This window comes from Topomyia yanbarensis, chromosome 3, assembly GCF_030247195.1.
Source record: "Topomyia yanbarensis strain Yona2022 chromosome 3, ASM3024719v1, whole genome shotgun sequence".
Lineage (NCBI taxonomy): Eukaryota > Metazoa > Arthropoda > Insecta > Diptera > Culicidae > Topomyia > Topomyia yanbarensis.
This window is the reverse complement of record NC_080672.1, coordinates 155,832,793-155,845,594: the sequence shown is the minus strand read 5'-3', so window position 1 is coordinate 155,845,594 and position 12,802 is coordinate 155,832,793.

Here is a 12,802-nt window from a genome sequence, read left to right as displayed (position 1 = left end):
AGTCCACTTAAATTAGGAAAACAAGCAATTTGCCGCCAAAACATTCACTGATGTATTGCCCGTTTCGTCTGTAGATAGTTAGCGTATAAACATCGCCCATAGATGTTCATCGATTTTTTATCAAAAGTTTTCCTTAAGTATACGACTATTGGTACATAAACCCTAGTTCAAATCCATTAGCAGCTACCTTTCTGAATTTCTAGTGAGAAACTTTCTTGTGAGAATTTGGCCTTTTTTGCAATATTTTAATTATTCTATGGAAGCAAAATATCGTGCAAAACAATGTGACTGCATTAAATATTAGCAATCATTCTTCCCATATCTTCGTATTCGTGGCAACTGCCACGGCCCATACCTAGGGGTAGATAACTCTTGCAATGTAAAACAAATTTGCATCTAATTAGAAAAAAATGCATTTCATTTCCATTTTTGCATCAACTTTGTAATCCCTCGTAGAAAAGTTTGTTCAACAAATGTCCTACTCTGATCCATTTTGATCGACGTTTTGTTGGATATAGGGCTGGTTTTTGTAGGGTTTTGATGTCTTACAACACAAAGTACATTGCACGCAACGCAAAATGCATTTTGGATTTCTATTTTGATGGAAATGCATTTCTTTCCATCAAAATAGAAATCCAAAATGCATTTTGCGTTGCGTGCAATGTACTTTGTGTTGTGTGTAAGACAATTCCGCTGAATTTTGAAAATGCATCAAAAGTGATCTGCTCCTATGCCCATACTTATCGTGCTATTTTTCGCCTACGGAATTTCGCTTGGTGAAGGAGCTAGTCCGAGCAGTGGTATTTCTTATATAGTCAAGGATGATATCATTTAAAGAAATATTTCAGACAATTTTCAACAATAACAACATGATCGAATAAATAAGCACCGAAACGTCGGAGACAAATTAAAATAAGTTCTACTAATTCTTCTAAGACTGACTAAGCTGTCAAAAATAAATAAAAATACAGTGAACCTTAACAGTCAAACTTTACATATAACGAATAAATAAGTTTACAACACTTGTATGTAAGCGCCGCCACCCCAGCATTTTGTCAACTAGAGCCAACTATGTGGGACATTTTGAAATCTCTATGTGATTAGCTGTCAATTAAGTTGAGCTCAATAGCGCACCTGGAGACACTGGATATCTCACTTTCCTCCGAATAGACCGTTAATTTTTTGCTCAGAATGAACGTTTGTTACCCATGGCGTAACCTTCTGTGTGGAAATGCTTGGTATTTTGATTATGCTGAACGTTATTTGAATGATCAATGCTATAATTCAATAATCTATAATTTTAACGTTTAGAATGAAATGAAAATTAATTTCAAAATCAAAAAGTTAATATTTTCATGAAACTTACGACTTTTTATACTGCAACTTTGTCGAAGACACCATTGCCGTTTCACGATCAATTCAATAACTCTTGAACCGTTGGATTTGGAGATTAGACTTCTTTGAAGAAGTTTCTGGATATAAATAGACGCATCTTTTGATAGAATGAGTTAAGTAATTAATTCATCTACAATTGAGATAGAAAATTTATTTCTCCAAATAATTTAGGTAGAAGCTTGCTTTAGCAAAGTTCTAGAAAATGTTGTTGTGAAAAACATTGCTGAAGATACTAACGCTCTATATAGCAAGGGTAGCGAGATATGGAGGGTTATTTGCGATAGACCCCTTCAAAACAGTTTTTCAAACTTAACTTCTTACTATTATTTTTTTATATTAAAAGGGTATTCTACAAAGTTATTCAGAGCGATAAACTACACATTTTTGGAGAAGACGATGAATCTGTAGCTCTTGAAACAAAACAAGTTACTGCCAATTTTCGAAGATTTTAGGTCAACTTACACCTTAAGCAATTTCCTTAATCGTCAAAATTCGCAAATTGCTTAAATTACAATCGAAAGTACTAACGTTTCGCTTTCCACACAATATAAAAACCTTTGTCTGACGGAGTCTGCTAGGTAGGTTATGTATGAAACCAATACTCAATATTACCATCTCGCTCTGAACAAGAAAATAACTCAACATCCGAAGAATATAAGTAGTCCTTCGAATTATAGCAAACAAATGTCATAAAGAAGGATACGCAATCAATCGTATTGGGCAACTCTTCAAATATTTTCCTAATCTAGTGAAAGGAGCTTCGACTCTGCAATGATATTTGTGATACTTCAGTTTTTATTAAACCAGCAAATAAAATTATCTCCATTCAGTTTCGCTAGCTGATGAATCGTCAATATTTATATCAGCTAGTAGAAATTTTGCGTCTTCTGAAAACGAATTAATTGCTTTTTTCGACCATCCACGGACTTCAGACACCATTGGGTCTGATGATAATATCAGCCAGTGCAGTAGATCTAAATTTACTATCTGTAGAGAAAACTTGCCCGTGTGATGTTCTCTATACCTACCTGTAGAATACAAAACGGTTTCAAAAATGTCAGTTGCTTAATGGAATCGGTATATACCTCTTCCATTCTTTATTTTTGGCTTCTTGTGTCTCTTCGGAAAGTTGTCCAATCGGGACTAAAAAGTGTTCCATTACTACCGATCCGTAAATGAAAATCTTATGCACGAACCGTGCGGTTTCTCCGCAAAATGCATCGAAAGCATCAGTATTAACGTTGCGTCCAGATGCCATGACCTGCAATATTGTGCCGCAATGCTGGATGATACTACGGTCTAACCCGGTAATTCCGACCACTTTCTCGTAATTTCGTGCCACGTACCACTTTCACCTGACCGCGGTTTATCAACTGTAACTTGAACATCCCCTGAATTTGTTTCTTCCGCTTCAGCATTAATGCTCTATCGGTTCCACGAGGTGCCCACTTTTTAATTTCCAGTCGATAGGCTACTTTAATTAAATACTCCATACACTGTTTTTCAATAGCTTGTTACGTCCAAAGATTAATAAAATCAAGATTATTACAATACATTTTTCGTGTCATTTGTATACATCATAAGCGAAAAGTAATTTATACTGGCTAGTGTTATAGTTGTGTATATTTCTCCCCGAAACAACATTGTATAACGTTAAAAAAAATATGAAAAATGATTTATAAGCCATAATAAAAAAAAATCGTGCTTAGCGCGAGATGGTAATATTTAGTATTGGTGTCATACATGACCTACCTAGCAGACTCCGTTAGACAAAGGTTTTTATATTGCATGGAAAGCAAAACGTTAATACTTTCAATTGTAATCAAAGCCATCTGCGAGTTTTTACGATTAAGGAAGTTGCTTAAGGTGTAAGTTGACCTAAACATATTCGAAAATCGGCAATCACTTTTTTGTTCAAGAGCTACAGATTCATGGTCTTTACTGTGAGAATTTTATCGCTTTGAACAACTTTGTAGACCCTTTTAATGTAAAAAATAATCGTGAGAAGTTATGTTAGAAAAACTGTTTTGAAGGGGTCTATCGCAAATAACCCTCCATATGTCGCTACCCTTCCTATATAGAGCGTTAGTATCTTCAGCAAAGTTCTTCACAACAATATTTTCTAAAACCTTGCTAATGACAGCAAGCTTCTAGTTAAATTATTTGAGGAAATAAGATTTCTATCTCACTTTTAGGTGAATTAATCATTTAACTTATTATATCAAAAGATGCGTCTATTTATATCCGGAAACTTCTTCGAAGAAGTCTAATCTTTAAATCCAAAAGTTCAGGAGTTATTGAATTTTGATCGTGACAAAAGCGTTTTGAAACACTGCATTAGTCGAGTTGTTCATGTAGGGTTAATGCGCCCTAATTCATCTAAGCTCCTCTATTCATCCCACCCATTTGAACACATTAGTTAGAGCAAGTTGTACTCGATTTTTCGCTTCGCTTAAAAGCGAGCATTTTACATTTCCCAAGCAAAAAAAAATACTATGCTGTTTCTTTAGGAACGAAGCAAAGATGTCGATACCTATTTAAGCGCAAACCAGTCAGTCTAAGTCGAGTTAACAACGAAATAGTGTGACATCCTGCCTAATGAGATGAATAAAGGCTCGTCTACCCTACATGGTTCATTTTTAAACGTGGTGTTGTCAAAATAATATGCCTAAAAATTTGTAGCGCTGGGGGTGGGCGTAGCGTAGTTGGTAAATCGATTGCCTTGTACGCAGCGCACCTGGGTTCGAGTCCCGACCCCGCACATAGGGTTAGAGATTTTTCTAAGCCGAGCAGGCGAATGACCTTAAAGTTAAAACCTCTATAATCGAAATAATAATAAAAATTGTAGCGCTGTGAACTGCGATACCGTGAAAGTACCATAGTACCATGAGGTAGACTACAACCAACAACAGGTCAAGTCGTCCGGTTCTGTCATTCATTTTTTTCTCTATGCTGGAACCTTTAAGTAATATCACATATCAATAGTTTCCAATTGATGCCATAAGATCAACTTCTATCGACCAGCAAATAGCAACACCTTCCAGAGGATAAATCGGTAATATTCATCTGGAACCATAGAACCTAGATAAGCACACACAGGCAACACAACACGAGATAAAATTTAAAAAAAAACGGAATCAGAACGTTGAAATCTTAATTTTTAATTGAAACTCATTTTAGTTGTGATGTCGTTTTCTGTCAGTTCCTAGTTTGTAGTTGAATTTTATTGGTTCCATTGATTACAAACTGGCACGTGGAGGATATGTGAACAAAAGATAAGAGAGTTGATCGAAAATGTGTGTATGTACACGAAGTGTGTAGAGTGCAATGTGAAAGAGGAACACCTGATTAAAATGCAAATTGATGTGAACAGATGTGATACGTAACATGAGAGTTCGGCAACACTGAATTGTGGTGGTCTAGTGATATAAGATTGTTTGAAGAATTGATGAGAAAAGAAATTATACGATTATGTTATAAAGTAACGGAAATCTCGTAAATAGTTAAGCAAGTCATCAATGCAATACTCTCACGTTTAACACTTTCCCGAAAATGGTAGTGTAATATTTGTTTATTTTTTTTGTCTTGTATGGTGCTTGCTAATAAGTTTGCAATACAAGAAATAAAACAAACCAACAATTTCTATGCAAAGAGTATTTTTGTAAGTGAATATTATCGGACATTATAATGTGTACTATTATTGCTATTATAAAATTAAAATGGTTATTATATACACTATAGTGAGTAAGACAATTATACAAGCGGAATAAGACATAAGCTAAATAGTATAAATACTAATAGAATAAAATTCATAACTGTGAAAATTGCTTCTTAAGTGGTTTTATTTGCTTGATTGCTTGGGAGTTAAGTGTTAAGGTGAAGCGATGCCAAAATCACAACAAATGTTCGGTTATGTTTGGGTTACGTTCAGCATATGTGTGCAGCTAGAACGTACTATACCGATAGCAGATAGCACGTACATAAGCGTATCGTTCAGCAATCAGGTGTCTGATTTTTATACCATGTGTTTCATTTGTTTTGTAAAATAAAAAGGTACAAATTTTCCATACGAATTAAAATTCCGTAAAGAGAATTTAAAGGGCGAACACGAAATTATTGCGACACCGAAAATGTCATGCCAATTTTCTTATAATGTTTAAAATCAAACCAAAATTTTAGGGTAGTTTTATACATATATTTACTTCAAAAATCAAAAGAAAAGTTAATCGATGGAGCCTTGAGTGTAAAATTGAACGCATTTTCGCTTGATGCCCTCCATCAAAGTCTTTACAGTGTCATCCAGTACCAATTTCTCAGTTTTTTCCATTTTCTTAACATGTCCTTCTCGTCTTTGACTGTCTTCTTGTTCTTCCGAAGTTCCCGCTTCATCATTGCCCAGTACTGCTCCACCGGGCGCAGCTCCGGACAGTTTGGCGGATTCATGTCCTTTAGAACAAAATGGACAGAATTGGCCTCATACCACTCCAGGACACTTTTAGAATAGTGGCATGATGCCAAATCTGGCCAAAATAGCGGAGCTTCGTCGTGCTACTGCAAGAACGGCAAAAGGCGCTTCTCGAGGCACTCAGATTCGTAGATCTTGCCATTTACTGTGCCCTTTGTCACGAAAGGCTCACTCCTCAGTCCGCAAGAGCAGATGGCCTGCCAAATGAGATATTTGGAGGCGAACTTCGACATTTTCTTCTTCTTAAATTTGTCGTCCACATAGAACTTGCTCTTGCCGGTGAAAAACTCCAACCTCGGAATTTGCTTAAAATCAGCTTTTATATACGTTTCGTCGTCCATCACACAGCAGCCATATTTTTTCAGCATCTTCTCGTAGAGCTTCCGTGACCGAGTTTTAGCCGTCGATTGTTGCCGCTCATCGCGGTTTGGGAAGTTCTGTACCTTGTATGCATGTAGTCCAGCTCTCTTCTTTGCATTCTGGACGTAGGTCTGCGACATGCCGATCTTTTTAGCCAAATCACGGCTTGAGACGTTGGGATTTGCTTTAATCATCCGCTTCACCTTTCCCTCCGTCTTTTTGTTCTTCGGTCCCGGTTTTCTTTCAGCTCCTTTGCCGTGGTCCAACGTCAACCGCTTCTGGAACCGCTGCAACACTCTGGAGACGGTTGAATGGTGAATGTTCAACATTTTTCCCAACTGTCGGTGCGACAGGTCAGGAAATTACAGGTGTTTGGAAAGAATTTGTTCTCTCGACTCCCGTTGGTTCACCTCCATTTTCGTTGAATCGAAAAACACGACTTCGAGTTTGACAGCATGTAAACAATACACATCAATGAGAAAGTTTGCAAAATTTGGTTGATTTTTACCCAATGGTAAAAAAGTTATGCCCTGTTGAATGTGTCGCAATAATGTCGTGTTCGCTTTTTATTCATCTGCGTGTGCTAACATGCTTAGGAGAACTGTGGGTAAGACGGACAGGTGGGGTACATGGTTATTTTAGGGATATAACATTAAAACTTCAATTGTATTGAATATGTACCCTATCATTATGGGTAATCATGAATTATGAAGCACTTAGTAGGCCTTGAATACTGTTAAACGTGTACAATTTAAGCAAATATTGACAATCAATAGTGCAGCTTCGTGCGGTTGTAATTTTCAAGTTTCCGATTTAAAGATTTATCAAGGAAAAAATCAATTTGATCGCGGATTTTTTGTCCTTTATTTCGATAAACTAACTCTTAAGTGACATCTTCGTGGAAAATAACAGTTAAGTTGATTTATGCGCGAATAAGTGCAAATGTTTAAAACATATGTGTACTGGTGGGGCAAGACGGACAGTCTTGATAGATTCTATTGATTGATCCGCATACGAATGTATCGCGTGTAGAAACGAAATTCTAGCAGTCAAACGAGGACAACCATCCGGTTAGCTGAAGTCTCACATGCAGTAGACTGCAACATGTAAGTTGATATGACCGAGGCTAAATACGGAACTCCTAGAACCTGGAAAAGGTAGACGACTTTGTGCATGTACCATACTCTGGCTGAGTGTAATCGAGAAACCGATGTTACTAATTGCGGAACTAATGTTACCAATTAATATATAACTTTCCAGTTTTGTATAGGTGATTGTGATTGATCATTGGAACTGATTGTATAGCTGTCTTTACGACAACGGCAAAAACGATATTAGAAAACATCATTTGCTTCAACTCTGAATCGAACTCCAAAACGTTATTTTTACCATTTTTACCACGAATTGAACATATATTTTATGAAGAACCACAATCTATTCAAAACATCCATTAGAAACAGTTAATTTTATTAGGATCATCATTTTCGCACCACATGTCCGTTTCACCCGCAGTCTGCAAAATGTGCAGATATTTCTTCGTTTTCTAGTTCATTAAAAATGATACTTATTGATTTTTGTAACATAGCCCTGTCTTCCAAGAAACCACTAGGCACTAAAGCAACATTATATTCATTTTATAGTAGCTCTTAGATACTTATAGGCTCTATGCAAGCTTTGAATATGAGTATAAGCTGTAAACAAGCTTTGCAACTGCTTATAAGAATTACAAATATCAAAAATTAAAACAGGCCGTATGGGGGTACATGAAGCTCTACCCTAGAGCTTATAAACCCTGTAGATGAAAGCCAGATAAGGTAGTCACCAATACCATTTTATTGCCTGTCTGGTTTACATTTCTATTACTTTAAAACAATAAATTCTAAATCGAAACAAATATGATATGATGCACATTAGGTTTGCTCCAGTACCAGGAGAAACTGGAGATACTCCGGAGCAAACAGGGAGGAAGTCGTGCCTCTCGATATTTTTTATCTTCTTCTGGTAGCAAACCGGAATAAAAAAGAGCAAGTATTTTGGTTTCTGTTTGCACCGGAGCAACTTCCGTGTACTGGAAGAAACCTATTATAAGCATAGGAAATGTTATCAGCTTTGGGGTTGGGGTTGGGGCATGTCGTCGTGAACAAATTAAAGGGCACAATTCAATTTAGTATACAACTGAACGAGTTTCTATGACGACACGAATAATGCTTGTTTTTTATGAGTGAGTTTTGTCCTAAAATCCGTTTTCCTTTACAATACCTCCGTTCGCGTATATATTGTGAAAATGGCAACCAAGCCAAGTGATTATAACAAATTTAATAGCCTCAGGAAAAAAAATCGCAGGATTGCATAAGGACATTTCTTTTCTTAGAAAATGTACAAACATAGTGGAATTAAATGGTAGAAAAACCTATGTCAAGTACTAAAAATCTATAAAATGTGTAATGCATTGTTTCCCACACTCTGAGAAATTCACTTGTCTGATTTATGTGAAATAACACGTAACTGATTAAATTTTATAAAATCTCAAATGTTACGTGACATTAGGGACCATTCATAAATTACGCAACGCGTTTAGGGGGGATCGGATACGACAGTTTGTGACATGTTGTGACATATGGGGGAGGGGGAGTAACCTAGATCGTTACGTAACATATTTTTACTGAACAAAAAATTTTTTTTCGAGGAATTTGTTACGTAATAGAGGAGGGGGATAGAGAAATTTGTTACATGGGAGGAGTGGGAGTCAATTTTGGGCAATTTTCGCGTTATGTAATTTATGAATGGTCCCTTAGTAACATTGACTTGCATAACATGTGACATTCGCTCCTCATTTTGGTGAAGTTTACTGTGATTTCCCATAAACAGTTTTTGTGTGCGAAGTTGACGTGGTGGCAAATTGGTGGAAGAACTCGTGCTGCTGGATTGATTTTCCAGCAGTTTAATACAAATATTAAAAAGTTATTTGTTTTTTAATACAATTTATTCTTTATTATATGTATCCATTTGCACTGTATATTATTTGAGAATTCAGAAAGCAGAGCGGAATTTCGAAATGAGATGAACTGAAGCCGAAGATCAGTCCATTGAGAGTTTGGATCAGCTAGACTTTGAGTATATTTCTCCAATACCGTCGTTCTTATAAAAAATTATTCAGCTTAGAAGAAACCGAAATGTAAGTATACTAGAGATTCAAAATTCCCTTATCCTAAAATAAGGTAAGTTTAACGCGGTTTAAACTCATATTATTCAAAAATTTTGGCGATACATAGTGTTAGTATATTCATTCAGTTTCCATATAATAATGCCATAAATAAACAATATTTCCTCAAAGTTTCATGGCGAAATAATTAAAATTGAGCGGGTGACTGAATCTTCGGAGACGACTCGCTAGAAAATTTTTTTGCAATGTAATCTACTGTACTAATCGGTTTTAAATTTTGCACAGTTCTTTACATCATTACGCCGGTTATAATAGGACCTTTTACATTTTTCTTGTTTTTTTGATTTTTTTTGTAGTACTTTGAAGCCAAAAATATGATCTGTTCTAAAAATGTCCAATTTTCAATATTTTGTTGCAAAAATTTAAAAATGTTGGTGTTTTTTAGGAGCAGCAAAACTTTTGTTCTGACAGTTTGGAGAGATATCGACGGAAAATTTTCCTTGATCAAATCCCGACACAAATCCCGTGACCCATTTACCCAACTGTAAACTAGCCTTAAGGCATAGAACAAAAACGCCAAATTTAGATATCATTTGTTCTCCAGATATAAAATAAAATCAATCTGATTGTTTTATTTGTGATCGGTTATCACAATTAATTTTTTATTGTCAAAATATTGTTTTTTGGAAGCTTCTGGATAAATTTTAAATACAGATTTGAATGTGGCAACTATCGTGAGTTGTTGAGCTCTCCGATGACTAGCGCGGGACATAAACAAGTTTCGTTTATGTTGTACGCTGATGTTTCGAAGCGTCGCTCTCTAACAACAAAAAGTTATCGAAATACAGATGAGTTGCTGGTGAATTTTAAAACATGGAGTAAACGCCTATTTTCATTCTATTAAGCAGAGTACCTTACTAATTCATTATTTACTCGGTTTATAATCGATGCGTATGAATTGGCATCAACAGTTTTTCTTCGTTGTTAAGATTCAATCTAATAACACAAAAGCACTTAAAATGATGAAATGCTCGTGTTTGAGCGCAACGAAAACTCGAATCGAGTGCCCCAATTATCACTGTAACATTTGAGCTAATGCGTTGAACAAATATGACAGACGCTGCTCTAACCAACGGCTTCAAGTGAGTAGAGTGATAACAGAAATATGATGAAAATAGGCTCAACACCCTATTTATTTTGTCTTCACTTTACCGACCGGCTTGTGTGCTCTCTTTCTCTCTCTCTCTCTCTCTCTCTCTCTCTCTCTATCTCAAGAACAGCTCCGTGTTTGGTCGACATCCATTATTACTATGGCAACCTGTTGGTGTAAACAAATCGCAACAAGATATTGTCGATGGCAGGTGTAATTTTACTGCGAGTGGAAATATTTTTATACTAGGTGAAATTTGTTGTAATGAAGTAGAATCCAATCGAAACATGTTTATTTATTTGAGTAAAAAGGTGCGTACAAAGAAATTACTTATAAGAGCTATACAAGTTTGGATAAACGCGCAATTTCTGGCAGATTCCGTTATGCTCCAGAAGCGTAAGTGTGTGTTTTTCAGAAAGGGAAGAGCGAAAGTGTTGACTTATTTAACGTCTAGGACACCAACACAATTGTAATGTGCATAGACAACATACATATAACGCGATGTTTTCAATTCGCCATCTGATTTAACTTCATTTGGCGAAAATTCCACCCGATTTAACCTCAATCTCGCACTAACACAACTGCACATGGATTAGTCAATAGGTATGTTCCATTACCAGATGAAACTGGAAGTATTCCGGAGCAAACAGGAAGAAAATCGTTCCCGTATTTTCTTCTGGTGTCAAACCGAAGTAAAATAGAGCAGTTTTGCTTCGGAGCAGCTAGGAGCAAGAAGCATGTACTGGAACAAACCTTAGATGTGCAGATATGTCTTCATTTCGAAAACATTTGAATCGTGGTTAAAAGCGCTAGCAATGATTTTTCAAAAAGGATGACTTTTCAAAGCATTTTTTTAGCGAGCACATGCAAGAAAATTCAACTTGCATGCAAGTTGCTAGCACATATAACCAGCCTCCTGGCAACCCTATTCCAAACGATGTTCCCACATTCCAAACCAAGACGGATCTTGATTCCAAACGGTGCAATCTTCTTTTTGATTTTTATTTTGATATATTGATATTAATATACCATCATAGCCCCTCAGTAACTACGTTACTGTTAGGGCATTGATAGCGGTAAGCTTGAATCTAGTTGGTACCGCCACACGGTACTATCTTTGATTTTAGGCCCGAGTTTAGTCCGGCCTAAGACGTTAGTACCTGTCATTACAGAAATGGCTGCATCCTGAAGCCAAATGAAAACAGTGTAAAAGGCCGCCATGTTCCTCTTGCATACATCTCAATTGTTCGAACTCTATGTGCAATATTATGGCCCATGTTGCACAAAAATCATATGAGTGCAAGTAAGCAAGTTTTATCCCGTACGAAAAACAGGTGTAATCGAATTTTAAATGCATTTTTTTTAAATATTCTTTATCGTCTTATATCTAGAAGGTGCTACACGCTCATTTCAAAATGCCACATCGAAGAGTTATATTGTAGGTTAGCAGAAGTCGAATCATATTGAAAAAAACTGTCGAACGAAATTTTATAATTGGATTCAGAGATGAAAATTATTTTCGTTCGTTAGTTTACCTATGGCTATCAAAATGAGTGAAGTTTAATTTGCTCACATTTTTTAGTTATTTTAACACGAGGAAAAGAATATATAATCACAGTTTGTTCCCTTTTCTAGGTTTATCTTCTCTCAAAGAACACCATAAGCAAGTGGAAGTTTATTTATATTTTTACTGCTTTCGAAAGAGTTCAAAACTAAGATTGAATAAAAAACTGTAAATGAAGCCATGCCATATAGCCTACACACAAAAAAATAATGAAATTTAAACGACATGTAAATCAATACGAATGTAAACATACAAAGATTGAATCAAAACTTTGATTGAAAATTACGTTAAAATCAATGCACTCAATTGGAGCATCGAAAAGCATACAACTTTACACTTTCATTCGTGTAATATTACATGTCATTCATATTACAGACATATACGTGTACTTAATTTTACATTTATTTTCATGCTCCAAATATGTGCATGAAAATAAACTTAAAATTACAAAATATTTTTTTCTGTGTAAGTAACACTTTTAAATATGACGGCAAACAAACTGTTACAAATATATTTTATTCATCTGCGTGTGCTAACATGCTTAGGAGAACTGTGGGTAAGACGGACAGGTGGGGTACATGGTTATTTTAGGGATATAACATTAAAACTTCAATTGTATTGAATATGTACCCTATCATTATGGGTAATCATGAATTATGAAGCACTTAGTAGGCCTTGAATACTGTTAAACGTGTACAATTTAAG